The following is a 15,998-nucleotide window of genomic DNA, read 5'->3' on the forward strand; positions in this document are numbered from 1 at the left end:
AAGTTTTCTTTTGGGTCAACATTTGTAGATGAGGTTGAGTTAGACATAATTCCTTTGGATATATGTGGAATTGTTTTAGGAAGTCCTTACTTGTAAGATAGAAAAGCTATTTTCTATAGAGCTGAGAACAAGTATCTACTTGTTAAAGATGGAATCGAATACTTTGTAAGAGCTCATAAGCTCAAGAATAATTATACTCTCATCAACTCAGGGCAGATGAAAAGAATGATAAATTCATGCAAACAATTCTTACTGATGGTTGTAGAGGAAAAGAAACCTGATAAAACCAATGTATTTGAGGGCTGTAATGCTAAACAACAACCTGATTTAGGAAAGGTTGTTTTAGAGTATGATATCTTGTTTCAAGAACCTAAAGGTCTGCCACCCAAAAAGGAAATAGTACATGATATTATTTTGCAGCAAGATGCTCCATTGCCTAACATTGGAATGTACAGGTTGTTTGCTTTAGAGAATGTTGAAATCAAGAAGCAGGTGCAGGAGTTGCTCGAGAAAGGGTTCATCAGGCCTAGCACATCACCATGTGGGTCACCAATTGTTTTGATGAGAAAGAAAGATGGCTCGTGGAGAATGTGCATTGATTACCGAGCACTGAATAAGATAACAATCAAAAATCGATATCCCCTTCCTCGCATAGATGATCTTTTATATCAATTGAAGGAAGCTGTTTATTTCACCAAGCTAGACTTGCACAGTTGATACCATCAGGTTAGAGTTGCAGAACAAGATGCATGGAAGACTGGTTTCAAAACAAAGCAGGGATTGTATGAGTGGTTGGTTATGCCTTTTGGCTTAACTAATGCTCCTGCTACTTTCATGAGATTAATGAATGATGTACTCAGACCTTTTCTTAATGATTTTGTTATTATGTATCTAGATGACATTTTGATTTTTAGTAAAAAGTGGGAAGAACACTTAAAGCATGTTAAGCAGACACTAGATGTTTTGAAAAGAAAAAAACTTCATGTTAAACTCTCAAAATGTGAATTTGGCAAAACATCTCTAAATTATTTCGGTCATATAGTAGGGGGTGGTGAATTGAAGATAGATCCCTCTAAAGTGGTAGTCATTGTAAACTGGCCTAAACCCAAGTCTGCTACAGAAGTGAGAAGCTTCTTAGGAGCAACACAATATTGGAGGAAGTTATTTCTAACTTTTCCTCAATTGTAGCTCCCTTACATGCTTTAACGAGATTGAACAAGGTGTTTCAGTGGGGAGGAAAACATCAGAAAGCCTTCGACACCTTGAAAGAAAAGATTAGTATAGCACCTGTACTAGCACTGCCTGATCTGCAAAGACCATTTGAGATCCAAACGGATGCCAGTGACTATGCCATGGGAGCAGTGTTGACACAACATGGTAAACCCATATGTTATCATTCTGAGGCTTTTAATCCTGCAATAGTTAACTACCCTACATATGATAAAGAATTGTATGAATTAGTTCAGAGTGTGAAAAAGTGGAAACATTACTTAATGGGCAAAGAGACAGTAATACATACTGATCATCAACCACTTCAATATCTACACTCTAAAACTAAATTGCAGCAATCAAGACACTACAGATGGATGAGTTTTCTACAACAGTTTCATTTAGTCATTAGATATAAAAAAGGCATACATAATAAAGTTGTAGACATACTATCCAGGCCTATTATAAATGCATCTACTATACTTAAGCATAATTCTGTGCTACATGAAAGCTACATTGAACAATATGCTCAAGATATAGACTTTAAAGATGTATATGCAACTTTAAGTCAAGGCAAATGAGTAGAAGAATTGGATTATCATGTAAAGGACCGACTCTTATACCATTGTGGAAAGTTATGCATTCCACAAACTAAGAGAGTAAAGATAATTAGAGAAGCACACACTTCTCTAATATCGGGTCACTTTGGGGTAAGTAAAATAGTTGCACAACTGCAAAGATTTTGTTATTGGCCAAAAATGAGCGAGACAGTTTCTAGATATGTAAGAGGGTGTACTATGTGTGCTAAAAGCAAGCCCAACAACAGAAAACTAGGCTTGTACACTCCATTACTAGTACCTTCTCACCCTTGGGAAAGTGTTTCCATGGATTTTGTTGGAGGACTGCCTAAATCTAGGAAAGGTCATGATTATCTATATGTTGTTGTGGATAGGTTCAACAAACTATGTATTTTAATACCTTACAATAAGCAGATTACAGCTGAAAAAACTACAAAACTGTTCTTTGACCATGTATGGGTTCATTTTGGATTACCCACTTCCATAGTATCTGATTGAGACACCCGATTTGTGGGGAAGTTTTGGTCAAGTCTGTGGGAACTGATGGACACCAAACTGAAGAAAAGCATAGCTTTTCATCCACAAACTGATGGCCAGACAGAAGTAGTTAACAGGACAGTGATCCAGTTACTCAGAGGATATTGCAGCAAACATCCTAAGCTTTGGGATGAACATTTGTGTTATGTGCAGCATGCTTACAACAGAGCAAAACATTCTTCTACATAGAGATCTCCTTTTGAGACCTGTTTTGGTTTCACACCAAGGTCTCCTTTGGATTTTGTCTTTGGTAAAGATACCACAGTTGAGGGACACAGTGATGTGGACAGGACAACTAGGTTCATTGAAAAAATCCTGGAGATCTACCAGGCAGTACATGAACCGCTGGAAAAGAGCCAAGCCAAATACAAGGCAAGGCATGACAAGCATCGGATGGAGCATAGTTTTCAAGTTGGTGACCAAGTCTGGCTGTACATCAGCAAGGACAGGATGTAAGGTGAAGGTAAAAAGCTAAAGCCTATCAGGTATGGACCTTTCAAAATACTTGAGAAGATTGGTGAAAATGCTTTTCGCCTTGATCTACCAGCTTACATGCACATCTACTCAGTCGTAAATGCAGATTGCTTGAGATTGTTTGAACCCTCTCTAATTGAGGATCCCGAAGAGTAGAGTCAATTACCTTCTATTGACGACCTGCTACCTGAATATCTTAATGAATTGTAGGAAGAAACAGTTCTGGATAGGAAGGTGAGGACAACGCGCAGAGGAGATGTTGAGTACCTCAGAATAGGACTCAAGGGTTCAAAGTCGAGCAGTGCAAAGTGGATCGAGATTAGACAAGTGAGATAGCAGTACCCTCACTTAGTCGATGCTTGAAACCCAACTTTTGGTGGTCCAAAAGCTTTTTCAGTGGGAAGGTCGTGATCCGAATTAGATCCATGAAGAATAATCAAAGTACCATGGCTGTAACAAATCAGGACAAACTTCGAATTCAAGAAGCACAGAGCGATCAAAAAAACCTCTGAACAGTGGCAGTTAGCAACCAGCGTGGAACGACGAGGACCTTGGTCAAAGTGCATTGACCGAGGCCCATGGAGACTGCACAGGAGGTGAAACTAGCACCTGGGAAGCCTGGATTGGGAAAAGGAGGTTGTTTCTGATGCGTGCTTAGCACTAATCACGCATCGCTGGGCAAAATCCCTTGAGAAGGAGAAGCCCTGATCGCTCGGTCACATGAGAGCTAAGAGAACTGTAGGGAAAAGCACTAGCGGCCAAAGGCGGGACCTATGCTCCAAAACCGACAGTATGTATCGAGGGAACCCTTGGGCGGTAAGCGGATTTGGCTGAAACCTAGCGATTCCATTCAGCGCCTGACGTGTGGCAAGAAGAGGAGAGAGAAAACCACCACTCATCACATGCTAACGGTCGAGCAAGTCAAACGCGCAAAATGTGCAAATGACGTTGGATCTGGGGGCTTCAGATCTAATGGCTAAGAACACGCCCGATAAAAGAACCGGGTTTGACAGGTATTAAGCTGAGATCTAAAAGGATTTGAGGTCTGATTTGACCGATGAGGTGGCAGATGAGTCATTTCCCGACGTAACTGAAGAACCAAACCGACGAGGAAGAGATGGCATAGTTCACAAGAGGACAAGTGGCCACTCCCTGTGAGCCATTGATGATGACGCCAAGATAGGGGACTCCAAGCGAGCAACAGCAGGTGACCCGACAGAGGAAGAAGGGGAATCGAACAGTCATGAGATCAATTGGCTTTAAAGCCATGAACAGAGAACACAAAACGGAGACAGAGAGAGGACGCCGAGAAGAAGAATCAGAGAAAAGAAGATGAAGACAGAGAAGCAAAGAGACAGTGAAACAAAAAGCAGAAAGACAGAGGGCCAAGCTAACCAGAGGTAGCGTCGAGCACCAGAGAGCTTGAGAGGTTCAAGCCATCCCTAAGAGGATTTGTCAGCACTGAGCACCACATTGGGCTCCTTCCATTGAAGACCAGAGAGGTCAAGGGCTGGTAAGGAAAAGAGTGTGCACTCTAGTGGCTTGGGGAATCCAAGGACCACCCTGCCAAGCATTTCTGTTTCAGGAGACTCAGATTGAGCTCCTCATTGTAATTCTCTGATTTAAAGACATAATAAAAGAAGGCCACCACTGAAAGCTGGACCGGAGATGTAGCCCTGGAGGATAGGGTGAAATCCTTATTAATTTGTTGCATTCTTGTATTTTCTTACTGTGTTTCTCTACTATTTTCCATATTTCCAGTGTCTGTGTATTTTGCAATCTGATCGATCTGTTGCCTAAAATAACATAGACACACACCAGCACATGAGTCTATAATACCTTCATTTAATAATTCTTTAACTGAGATCACTCATAGGGTGCTTTTTAGATCAATTGACGAAGTGAAAACCCTGTAGGCTATTGAGGCACTTCAACCTGAGCTAATTGTTATGTCAGCTCGTCGTTGTCCTTAGGTTAGTTCTACTTCTGATCAGAAATTTTTTGAAACACCCAAGGCTCCTCATCACTCTCTACTTCGCATTGAATATCAATCTAATACACATGGTTCACTCCCTCCATCCGAATCACATGATTCCATCGCTTATGCCTTGGAGGAATCTTACACAACGAGCATGCTTGCAAAGCATAAATTGTCTGTCTTTCTCATGTTCACTCATATGTCACAGTACAAAGAGAGTGTATCTTTTTTCATCTGCATGTAGTATGTCACAACATTATGGTACGTCTGCAGAATTTTTGTCTTATGCATTCGCTCTTTTCTTTTATGTGGATGCTTTAGAAATCAGAGCGTGTTGGTCTTCATTGTTCTATATTTCTTGTTCACCAGTTTACATGTATATCTTTTTTGTTTACCACGTATTTTCCAACATGGGCCAGCCAATGCACCGGTGCCTACACTGGAAATATAACTTCATGTAAGTGGGCCCATGCACTATTTAGAATAGGAGTAGGAGTAGTCTTTTCTTTCTTTCTTTGCTTTGCTTTCTGGTTTGCATGTTTTCTTTGCTTTCTTAATTGGTTTGGTTTTCTTTCTTACTTGTTTTTCCTTCACTTTACTTTTTCTTTTTGCTTTTGATTTCTTTGTTTTCTTGTACCCATAGGTTAGCCTTACATGAAACCATGTTTCTCTCTCGATACAAACTGGGAAAATCTAAGAGGACTTATACAACTATCAACACTTGGTTATCTTTTGGTCTCTCTCTTTATGAATAGCTTGCTGTCTTCAGTTGATGATACCCTAATGGAAAATACGTTATGTTCAGAATAAGTCTTGGTGAAAACACAACGCTTGCACTGTTAACTAGTACCACCTACTCTAATCGGTTATTTTGGGTTAACCCTTGTCAGCTCAGTCAAGTAGAGTAAGGTGAGGGGGGAAACCTTAACAAGTATGTCAGAGGTATACATAACATACTTCTCTGAAGGAACAACCTCTTCTACTCTCAATAAGTCAGGATCCCTCTTCCGCCTCTGAAATAAATAAGTGCCTATGCACATTTCTTTGAAAAAAATGAAAAATGAATAAGGTGAAAGAAGAGAAAGGCTTCTTACTCAGAGAGGTGATACAAGTAACTCCGCCGAGGTACTAACCATGTTCACTGGCAGCGGAGCGATGCTTATGTTCCTGCATTACTATGTTGGGGTACTGTCCAGATCTGTTGGCAATAGAGCAACACCAGAGATGAAACTTAAACTCTGGCATTTATATTACTTGTGCATCAATATACCCATCATCTCCAATTGAAAAAATTAAGTTGACTTGGATTGGAATGTGTGCTGATTGATCAAGAGAATGGTAGGAACTACATCTTTCACACAATCTAGTGTGGAAACCATCATGAAAAGAATCGAACAATAAGTCCAGAAAGATTAGACCTGGTTTTCATGAAACAAGGTCCATAGAGAGAGTTGGAGTTCTACCAATGTGTCACCAATGTTGTAGTGCCTACAACCACCCTCCAAAATTTTGGATCACATGAAAATTTTAGAGCCTACCTTGGATCCTTTGATCGATCGTTCCTTGGTCACTTGTTGCTAAGGTGATGATCTCAAGCTTTCCACCATGATCTTAAGAGTTGTTCACACGCTCATCTTTGTATCATGTGTCATCTTTGGGCACAGGGATTGTTGTTTGGCATGCAAATGGAATGTTGTTTTTCTTTAAGGGAAAGCATGTGCACATGAGTTGTTATCATCAAATAGACATTTTTCACACTCACTTCATGCACTCTTGTCACGAAGGTTGTTGCATCAAGCAGAGCGTGTTTAATACATTCTCTATGGTCTAGCTTGTATCACTAAGTCTTCGTGTGTGATTATAGTTGAGTCCTTTCACTGTTTACATATGTTTCACTGATCTCACACTTAGCTCATGTCCTGAGAAACCTAGCCTCATCCAGATTCCCGGAACTGTGCACTTTCTTTTGCAACCCTCAAGATTTCTCCCTTGCCACTTGGAACTCTACAGTGCGTAGAGACCCCAACCTCCCTTGGCTTCCAAAACTGCATAGTGGTTTCCTCGAGTGTCCTTCCCTAGCCAGAATCCACTATCTTCAGAAATTGCGCAATGTTTCCCCTCAGTTTTCCAACCAACATTGCTTTCCAGAAATGCACAGAGCAGTCAGGCAGCCAACACTGCTCTCCAGAAATGTGCAGAGCAGTCTGGCTGCCCTACATTCAAAAAATGCACAGATGGGCCTCCCAGGGCCTCACCCCGGCAGTAGTCACTACCCGTTGAAACTGCGCTGATCTATCTCTCAGTGACTACAGGAAAAGGTAACATGCTAAGATCACTCCCAAGGACTTGAGGATAAGCACCAAGAAGCTAAGTTATGGCAAGAGATTAGGACCACATGCAAACTCCATAAGATGCATGATCATCTTGAGGGTAAGTATGGTAAGTAAAGAACACCTTTCGAAGTACACCTCTTAGTTGAGTTTGCAGGACTTCTTTTCATTGTCATATCATCCTATCTTTAGTAACATGCATGTGTGCAAACACAAAAATCATTTCATGTGTTTCCTCTACATGTCTTGCTTCTTTTTCGCTTGTTTGACCAACTGTTGTCTTTAACATGTTGATTGCTATGTCATGCTTGCAACCTTGTTCTGGTGATGTTGAAGGTTTTTCTTTGTGTGTATGAGTTGTTTTCACTATGTAAACATCTATCACACTCACACATGAAGTTTTAAACAAAGTCCCAACTGTCATCACGGTCGATCGATGATTTATCTCAAGTGTCACACTTGTCACTCTTAACCCTTAGACAGTCACACTAAGACATTTTGTCTTGTTGGTTTGAGGTTCCTTGTCATCGAGTCTTATTGAGTGTGTGTTTGCAAGGTCATGTATACATGATTTCACGCGCTCACAGACTTAGTAATTTTTCCGAAAATCTGTCGACCGGACCAGCCTCCATTAGCTGGTCCTCCACTTAGATGCACTGCGCAATCTCAACCCTCAATGACTAATAACTGTTGACTTGAGAAGTGACCCAGGCCTACACTGACCTCCAAAACTGCATAAAAATTTTCCAGCTTTCCTGCCGGCACTGCCTGAAGAAACTGCGTAGACATGAGGGACAGACACTTGTTTCCTGTCACTGCACTATCCTCGGAAATTGCACAGATTTTCGAGGTAGTCCCTCTGCTGGCCTATTGTCCACTCCTCCTAAAAGCTACACAATTTTTATTGACAGTCCACCTACTTCCCGACACCCCACTCAACTTGGAAACTATGTAGTCATGTCTTGCTTGATTGCCTCCCAGAATTGTGCAGTTCTGACCAGCAGGATCTCGCAGTCCGATCTCGACCTCCTCTAGAAAACTATGAAGTTTTCAGTAACAGTTCCTCCTGCTATGCATGTTGCCTTCCCCAGAAAAGATGTGAAATTCTGCCTCCTAGCTGAGCCATCTCCCACAGATGTCACTTCTATCCTGGACTACTCAACCCAACCTCCCAATGACCTCTGCACAATTTTTCCCGATAGTGTCCTAGAGCCACACATCCCATCCTGACATGTGCTCTGCACTGTTTTAGAGCCTTGCCCTTTCTCCTGGTCACCTACACCCAGAAATGAAAGATAATGCATCATGGTAGACTATGGAATTTCTGGATTTGATTTCGTCTCGTCATGAGTGATTGTGGAAATAGGTACATGGATGAGACATGGCACGATGACGAACAGGATGAAGAGGGAGCGCATGCTAGAAGACTTGCTCATGGTTGGATGAACACACAAATCATACCAAGTAGCAAGCGAAGGAGACACATTCACATACATGAACCATCAATCGAACACCAAGACCATTGAAGACTCCACGCACTTTGCCATGCGGAGGTGAAGCTATGGTACACCATGAACACACTTATCACTCAACAACACAACAAATCGACATGAACATCACAACTACCATGTGCATACCACTAGTGTCATGAGTCGCCTCAGCCATATCACTACTTTGGGTCATACTTGTGTAATCAATGTAATGTAACGTGGAAATCCAAGAGACCCACCGATGAAGTTAAAGAGTCATGTAAGTTGAATAGTCATGAGGGAATTCGAAGAGTCACAAGAGCCAGTTTCACCCTTGGCTATATATGCCCCCTCATTTGTACATGAAAAGGACTTTTCACCTTGGCTCCTTCCACATAGCCTTGAGAGTCAGTAATTTTTTCTTTGAGGAGTGAATAGTGGCTCCAACACTCCACTACTGGGGCTAGTGATGTATGGTTTACGAATGTGTCTTGGAACTTTCGCTTAATTCAGAATCTTGTCACAGGCCAACACATTTTCACACATGTATTGTATTTGTTAGTAAGACTCTTCTTTGGACACTTGTAATGCATGTTGCTTTAACTTGTACTAAGATAGTTGAACTATTTCAGTTGTTTAAGTGCATATGCTATTGGAAATGTGTTGCATCAATTGTTATCATTGTCTCTCTCATGCGGAGTACTCCGCTGGACACCAGACAGACTCAATCTTGTAAACTTGTTATAATGACCATCGCACTCATGTGGACTACTCCGTTGAGTGTTGTACGTGCTATCTGTTCACCTTTGTGTATGTGACTGCCGCATCCATGTGGACTACTCCACCGGAAGCTGCACATATCCTTTTGTGTGGTGTGTCTCTACTTGAGTTGGGACTACTCCCTTTCAACTTGAGACTCAATCTCACCCTCCCCCTTCTGTAGTGAAAGGACTTTGACACAAGTGCCACTAAGCACTCACTAAGCACACAAATCTCACTGTTTGAAGACTAAGTATACCACTCTCATGTCCCGACAAGCAAGAGCTAAGGCATATCTTTAAGATAATGAAAACTGGGACATCATACCGGATGGGACTCCTACACCAAACGATGTGAGGTCTAGTTGGGAATTCATACTGGGGAGATCCCCTGAATGTTGGCAGGTCTGGCACTGTCAATAGGATCTAAAGCTCCTCTTTTGGTGGGATCTAAAGCTCCCTCTTAAAAGAGAACCACCTCACTTTCTCCTCATTAAAATTTACATCCCTTCACACAACTGTCATTCTGAGGGATGGGAAGTACACACGGTAGTTGTGGGGAGTTTTGTGCGACCCACAAATACCCCCAATTCTATGGCTGGCTCAAGATTATTCCTTGATTCTTTAGAGACATGGTAGTAAATAGAGGCTCCAAAAATTCTGAAGTGCAACACATCCAACTTTCTCCCCGAGAAAGCCTCCTCCAGTGTAATCATGCCAAGAATCCGATGAGGACTCTGGTTCTTCAAATAGGTTGTTGTGTTGCATGCCTCAGCCCACAAAATGCAAAGGTGGGCCTTGGTCATGTAATATCACCCTCTCTACTCCGACAATGCTACGATTTTTTCTCTCAGCTACCCCATTACACTGTGGGTTGTGGGGTGTTGTCAACTCTCTTTGAATGCCTTCTTTCATACATAAATTTTTAAATTCATTCAACATGTATTCACCTGCATTATTTCTCCTAAGAGCCTTCACCTTCTTGCTAGTTTATTTCTCAACCAGTGCCTTGAATTCTACTAACTTGTAGAATGTCTTATATTTCTTCCGCATGAAGAAGATCCAACACTTCCATGAGAAGTAATCAATAAAAATGAAAAAATATTTGTGTCTATGAGTGGAGGCTGTTGAGAAAGGTCCACATACATTAGACTGGATCCTTTCTAGGACTGCATGTGCTTTGTTGTCCTTATCATGGAATGTGGATTTTGTGTACTTCTCAAACGTACATCTTTTGCATACATTATGTTGCTCAAGTGCTCCTTTAGGGAGGCCAATGTTTATTTGTTGTATAATCTTCAGGGTTCCATGATGCAAATGGCCAATTACTCTATGCCAAAGCTCACTAACATCGTGGCCCTACATTTTCTATGACTTAGTGCTTAATGCAACACAATCTTCCACATTTATCTTATCAAGTTCTTCACACGAATCCCTATTTCTTTCACCTATACCATGGCTATGTGTCTTAGAAATGCTTTTCCTTTGTTGAATATCACATCATAACCATGATCTTCCAAAACTGCAACAAAGATGAGATTTTTCTTTAGGCCTAGAACAAACATGACATCATTGAGCCTAAGAGGGGAGCCTGATTCACTTTGAAAGGTGACTGTACCAATATCGTTCACAGTGTACCTTCCATCGTCCCTTGGCTTGATGTGCATCTGTAGATCTTTCTCCTCTAGGTCAGTGAAAAATATCTACACCTTGTCATGTGGAACGATGCACCTGAGTCCAAATACCACACGCTCCCCATCACTGTGTTGGACATGCATACGATAATGGTAAGGCCAAGCTCGAACTGTGAAGGCAAGGCTTCACCTGCTGCTCCTCCTAAGGTCTTCTTTCTTGCCTTTTTGTGTGGACACTTCATGGCATAATGCTTATATTCATGACAATGGGAGAATTTATTTTTTGAAAAATATTTATTCTTCCCCCCTTGGCTAGATTCTGGTTTGGTTTGATATTTCTTCCCTTAAACCCTTCTTTCCCTTTCCAACCAATGCAAAGTTTTCTTCATCCTCGCCCTTGGATGAGGTCCCACCTCCAATATTCTGCCCTATTTCCTCTTTTACTGATCTGGATTTAAACAGGAACGTGACAAATTACAGATATAACCATAAATAAAAATATGCAGTAGAAATAACAATTCATTTCATTAATATAAAATAATGAAATATGCTTACAAATAGAATGGAAATAAGACTAGCTCGGGCGATGGTAGCTTATCTCTGATAAGATATGTGGTAGTTGCATGCCTCTGAACTGTGTTACAATGCGGCTCAAAAGCCTATTTGTTATTGAGAAATAATGGAAAACCCTAATCATCCAAAAACCTAACCCTAGGAGATGAAGTGCCAAACTATGGGCCCCGTTTGGGTAAATTGGTACATCAACTTCTTCGGGTCGTAACTTTGACATACAATCTCCATTTGACGCGCACAATACCTTGTTAGAAATATCTTTCCAAGGACTACAAATTTTGAATGACCAACATAGATTTATGACCCATGTTGGTCCTAGTTTTCCCAAAAAACATCGTTTACAACCTCGAAACGACTTTGGAAGTTCAAGACCTGACAAACTGCCAAAAATAATAAATTGTGCTACAAATAAGGAAACTAAAAAACTAAAAGAAATAATGGTGGGGGTCCAAGTGGAATAGGCGGGTGGCCACCAATTTCCACCTAGATCATGTACGAAAGTAGACCATAAGAATTCCAAATTTAGTGGTTTCTCCCTTCCGTTCACTAACGCTTGATAGTTATGCCAACCCTTGGGAAGTCCCAGAAGGGTTAGGCTTACCAATTCATCCTCTGAAACAGTAAAACAAACTCCTACAAGCTTATCACGAACTTGTATGAAACTACTGAGATAACTGTAGGATATTGTCATTCTTCTGCATCTTGATATTTCAAAGTTTATCCTTGAGTGCCACATTCCTGTGGTCTTTACTATTCTGGAACTGATCTGTCAATGACCACCACATTGTATAAGGATTTTTTGTACCATGGATATTTGTGACAATGTGGTCCCATACTCCCTCCAATATTATTCTTCTAACCCTGACTACATCTTTCTTCCATTGAGCAAGGTTTTGGGCATCATATTTTGTTGGTTTTGCAACATCTCTCTTGATGTATTCTAGCAATCCATCGTCATCAAATACCTCCTCCATGTGATTTTCCCATGTGATGAAATTAGAGTTGCCTTGTAAGGAATACTCTAGCCTCATCCTGTTCAAGGTCATCTTCTCAGCTCTAAAGAGATCCTGCTATGCTAAATTGTAAATTCAAACCTCCTGAGAAACAACTTCAAAATTCCTGCTCTTTTTTCAATTCTTCTCTCGTACCATGAAAGTTATGGTGTAGATTTTCAACTTCTCATGAAGCTTTTTCAAAATCACAAGACACAAACATACTCTACTGCTCTGCGGAAGTTAATTCACAATTTAGAACATTTTTTTTAGACATTCAATAAGAAATGACACACATGCGCACAATATTTTTCCCGGGGAAAGATATTTGCTAAAAACCCTAATTCCTGCTTGCATTAATATGACTAATAGAGATGTATTACAATTTCTTTTCTCAACTAAGAATAACCTATATCTTTTCTCAATGAGAAGATATTACCCAAAATTATTCAATTTTTGCCTCTGCTTGAGCCCCTATTTTCTTGCACAATTCCTTGAGAAATTAGACCCCTATTATTTAGGAATTTTTCCAAAATGGATTATGCAATGCCTAAGGTTGATCATCTGACTGCATGCAACACTTGTACACTCAATACTAGTTTACAAATGATGTTACATTGCTTTGAAATCTCCACCACAACTGGGGAACTTGAATTCTTTGCATTCACTAGCTATTTTGGGACGATTGATCAGTTAACTGGATGATCACCGAGTTTGACTGATGTCCCATTGCACAAATGACCTTCCACTAGTTCCTCCAACAACTAGAACTAGTTTAACTGAAAACAACTTGAGATAACTGACTTTGGTTGTTACAAATTAGCAATCACACATGCTTAACATAACTCTAACTCCTCCAACTCAAATTTATTGAGTAAACAGGGTGACACAATCCATGTCATACAATTTAATTGTATCCAAGTTGTCTGCTAATGTGGAAGTTCAAATTTTCTCAATTTAATCAAGGGAAAATCAAATTGAGAATTTCTTGTTGCATTTTTCAACAATCCTTCAGGTGAATTTGATCCATGTTGTTGATGAAATTCAGTAGTTCTAGCACAACAATGTGTTGATAACAACAATGAGTGGATAGAAGTAGCATTCAAAATAAATGAAATAGTCAAAAAACACATATTAAAACACAATCGATGGAGACCCCAAAAAGTACTCCAACTATGTTATTGCCTATCCACGTTTAGCGAAAGTGCCTCCATCGCTCCTCTCATGAAGCACACCTCTATTTTTGGCCTCCATCACCCTAAATCCCATCAGTTGTTGTCGGCCTCGATTGCTCTACTTCCTGAAGAAACCATCAACAACGTAAAGATGGACTCCTAATCCTTTACCTTTATCTTTTTTACTAGCACCTCATATTGAAAATTTTAAGTCAAATTAAATTTTAAGACAAACGATTTCTTTTGTCTTAAAAAATTGTGTTAAAATCCCCATCTGTGTAGTAGTGCTGAATGCAACGATAGACAAGTTATCTCTAATCATATCAACAAATATCAAAGGGACGGAAGAGGAATTGATGTCCGAGAAATCTTGACAAGAAAAGTTGTCACATTTTTCAGAGCCGACTACCCCCACAAAATGAAGAGCCCAACAAATCATTGTTTTTAAATAAGATAATATGAATGGTAAGTCAAATACCAGCCTCAATATAGGCGTGAGACAGTAGAAGCCTGCAAGATGTCCGACTTAGGGTGCACTATCAGAGTCAATTTTTTAGTTAGATAATATTGTCTTAAATTGATATGTTTTTGTCTTAATTGTTAATTGTTTTAAATGGTTTTCATCATAGGTGGCCATTGTCTTAAATATAAAGTTTTGTCTTAAAATATTTTTATCTCAAATTATTTTTGTCTTAAAATAGTTTTGCCTTAAACTGTTTTTGTTCAAATATAAAGTTTTGTCTTAAAATATTTTTTTCTCAATTTTTTTTTGTCTTGAATATAAAAATTTTTCTTAAGATATTTTTGCCTTAAACTGTTTTTGTCTTAAATATAAAGTTTTTCCTTAAAATATTTTTGTCTCAAACTGTTTTTGGCCTTAAATTTTATATTTAAGACAATTCAATTGATATTAAATTTTAATGTAAAATAACTAAAATAAAAAGTTTCTTTTTAGGACAAAAAATTTCTTTTGTTTTAAAAAAATGTCTTAAAAGTGCCCTTGGTGTAGTAGTGCATCATGATTTTTGGGGTTAATATGCAAACATCATGATGCTTTCATATTAATCCAGGTGGCCCCACCCATCATAATATTTCCATATTAACTCCTAAACCCACCCTCATTTTTGTGAAAGTGGGGGTTTTGGGAGTTAATATGCGCAAATGACAAGCGTTGTTTCATGTTAATTTGGTGTGGTTTTAATTTTGGTCTCGACATTGCATTTATATAGAAATTTTGTTACTTCGAGTTGGTTCACTGAATTAACATATACAACTTGTTATTATGTATGATATTATGAATGAACATCCAAATGGGTGAAATGATGGACATAAATTGGTATGTTTATTTTAGTAAATGGGGAGAAATAAGAAAGAGTAGTATCTTCGATGACCCAAGTTTCTGTGAGAAAGAAGAGGAACTCTATCCCTGCTCTCGTTTATATGCTTATGTGCGTGCAAGCAATGCAAAGATGTTGTTTGGATAGAGGTTGCCAACTCAGTTGTTAAAAATGTTAAAACTTAGCAATCCTCCTATGTAATCCTCGCTCTCCTTATGCCTATATGCTTATTTATGTCTACCAAATCTATTATCCTTATTTATGCCTAGGTAACCATATGACATTCAAGGAGGTTTTGGACCACCTGCGGTCTTTACTTCTACACTTTTGCAGTCCCATATTCAATTAATTTAGATCTAGCATTGCAACTGTTTCACTGGTTCTAGCACGAAAACCTTAGACTCTTTGTTTACCTTCACAGTTCGTGGTTATTTTCACATTTCATCGAAAAAACTGGATATAATGGCGAGTAGTGAAGGTAAGATAATAAGCAAGGTTCTTGGAATTAGTAACTAGCATTTGCACCAGATGTTACAAAGAAAACGTCATAAGGCATAAAGTGCGGAAATCCATTATCCATGTAGTGTGTGCATTATTCAACAAGGTGGATCTCTCTAAATTTGTTGCAAACATTTATGTTGTTGCATTGCTAATTTATTTAGAATCTACTACTACCTCCTCTTCTTGGAATATTAAATTTTTTATCACCCCATGATGACAATCCCTCTAATTATTGCCATCACAATTTTTTCCACTTTAGTGGCTTTACCTTCAACCTAAAGAAACATGAATTTGAGTCACTCAGTTAAAAAGAAATTGCTAAATTGCTATTTATCAGGTTTTGAGTAAAAACAATTAATAACTCATATTTACAACACTTTAAATATTTACAACCTTTTAAGTCTTGTATTTATAACTCATATTTATAACCCTTTAAAACGAAACTAACTATCT

This window comes from Pinus tabuliformis, chromosome 2_1, assembly GCF_031772625.1.
Source record: "Pinus tabuliformis cultivar Carrire ecotype Pingquan chromosome 2_1, CPIR1, whole genome shotgun sequence".
Lineage (NCBI taxonomy): Eukaryota > Viridiplantae > Streptophyta > Pinopsida > Pinales > Pinaceae > Pinus > Pinus tabuliformis.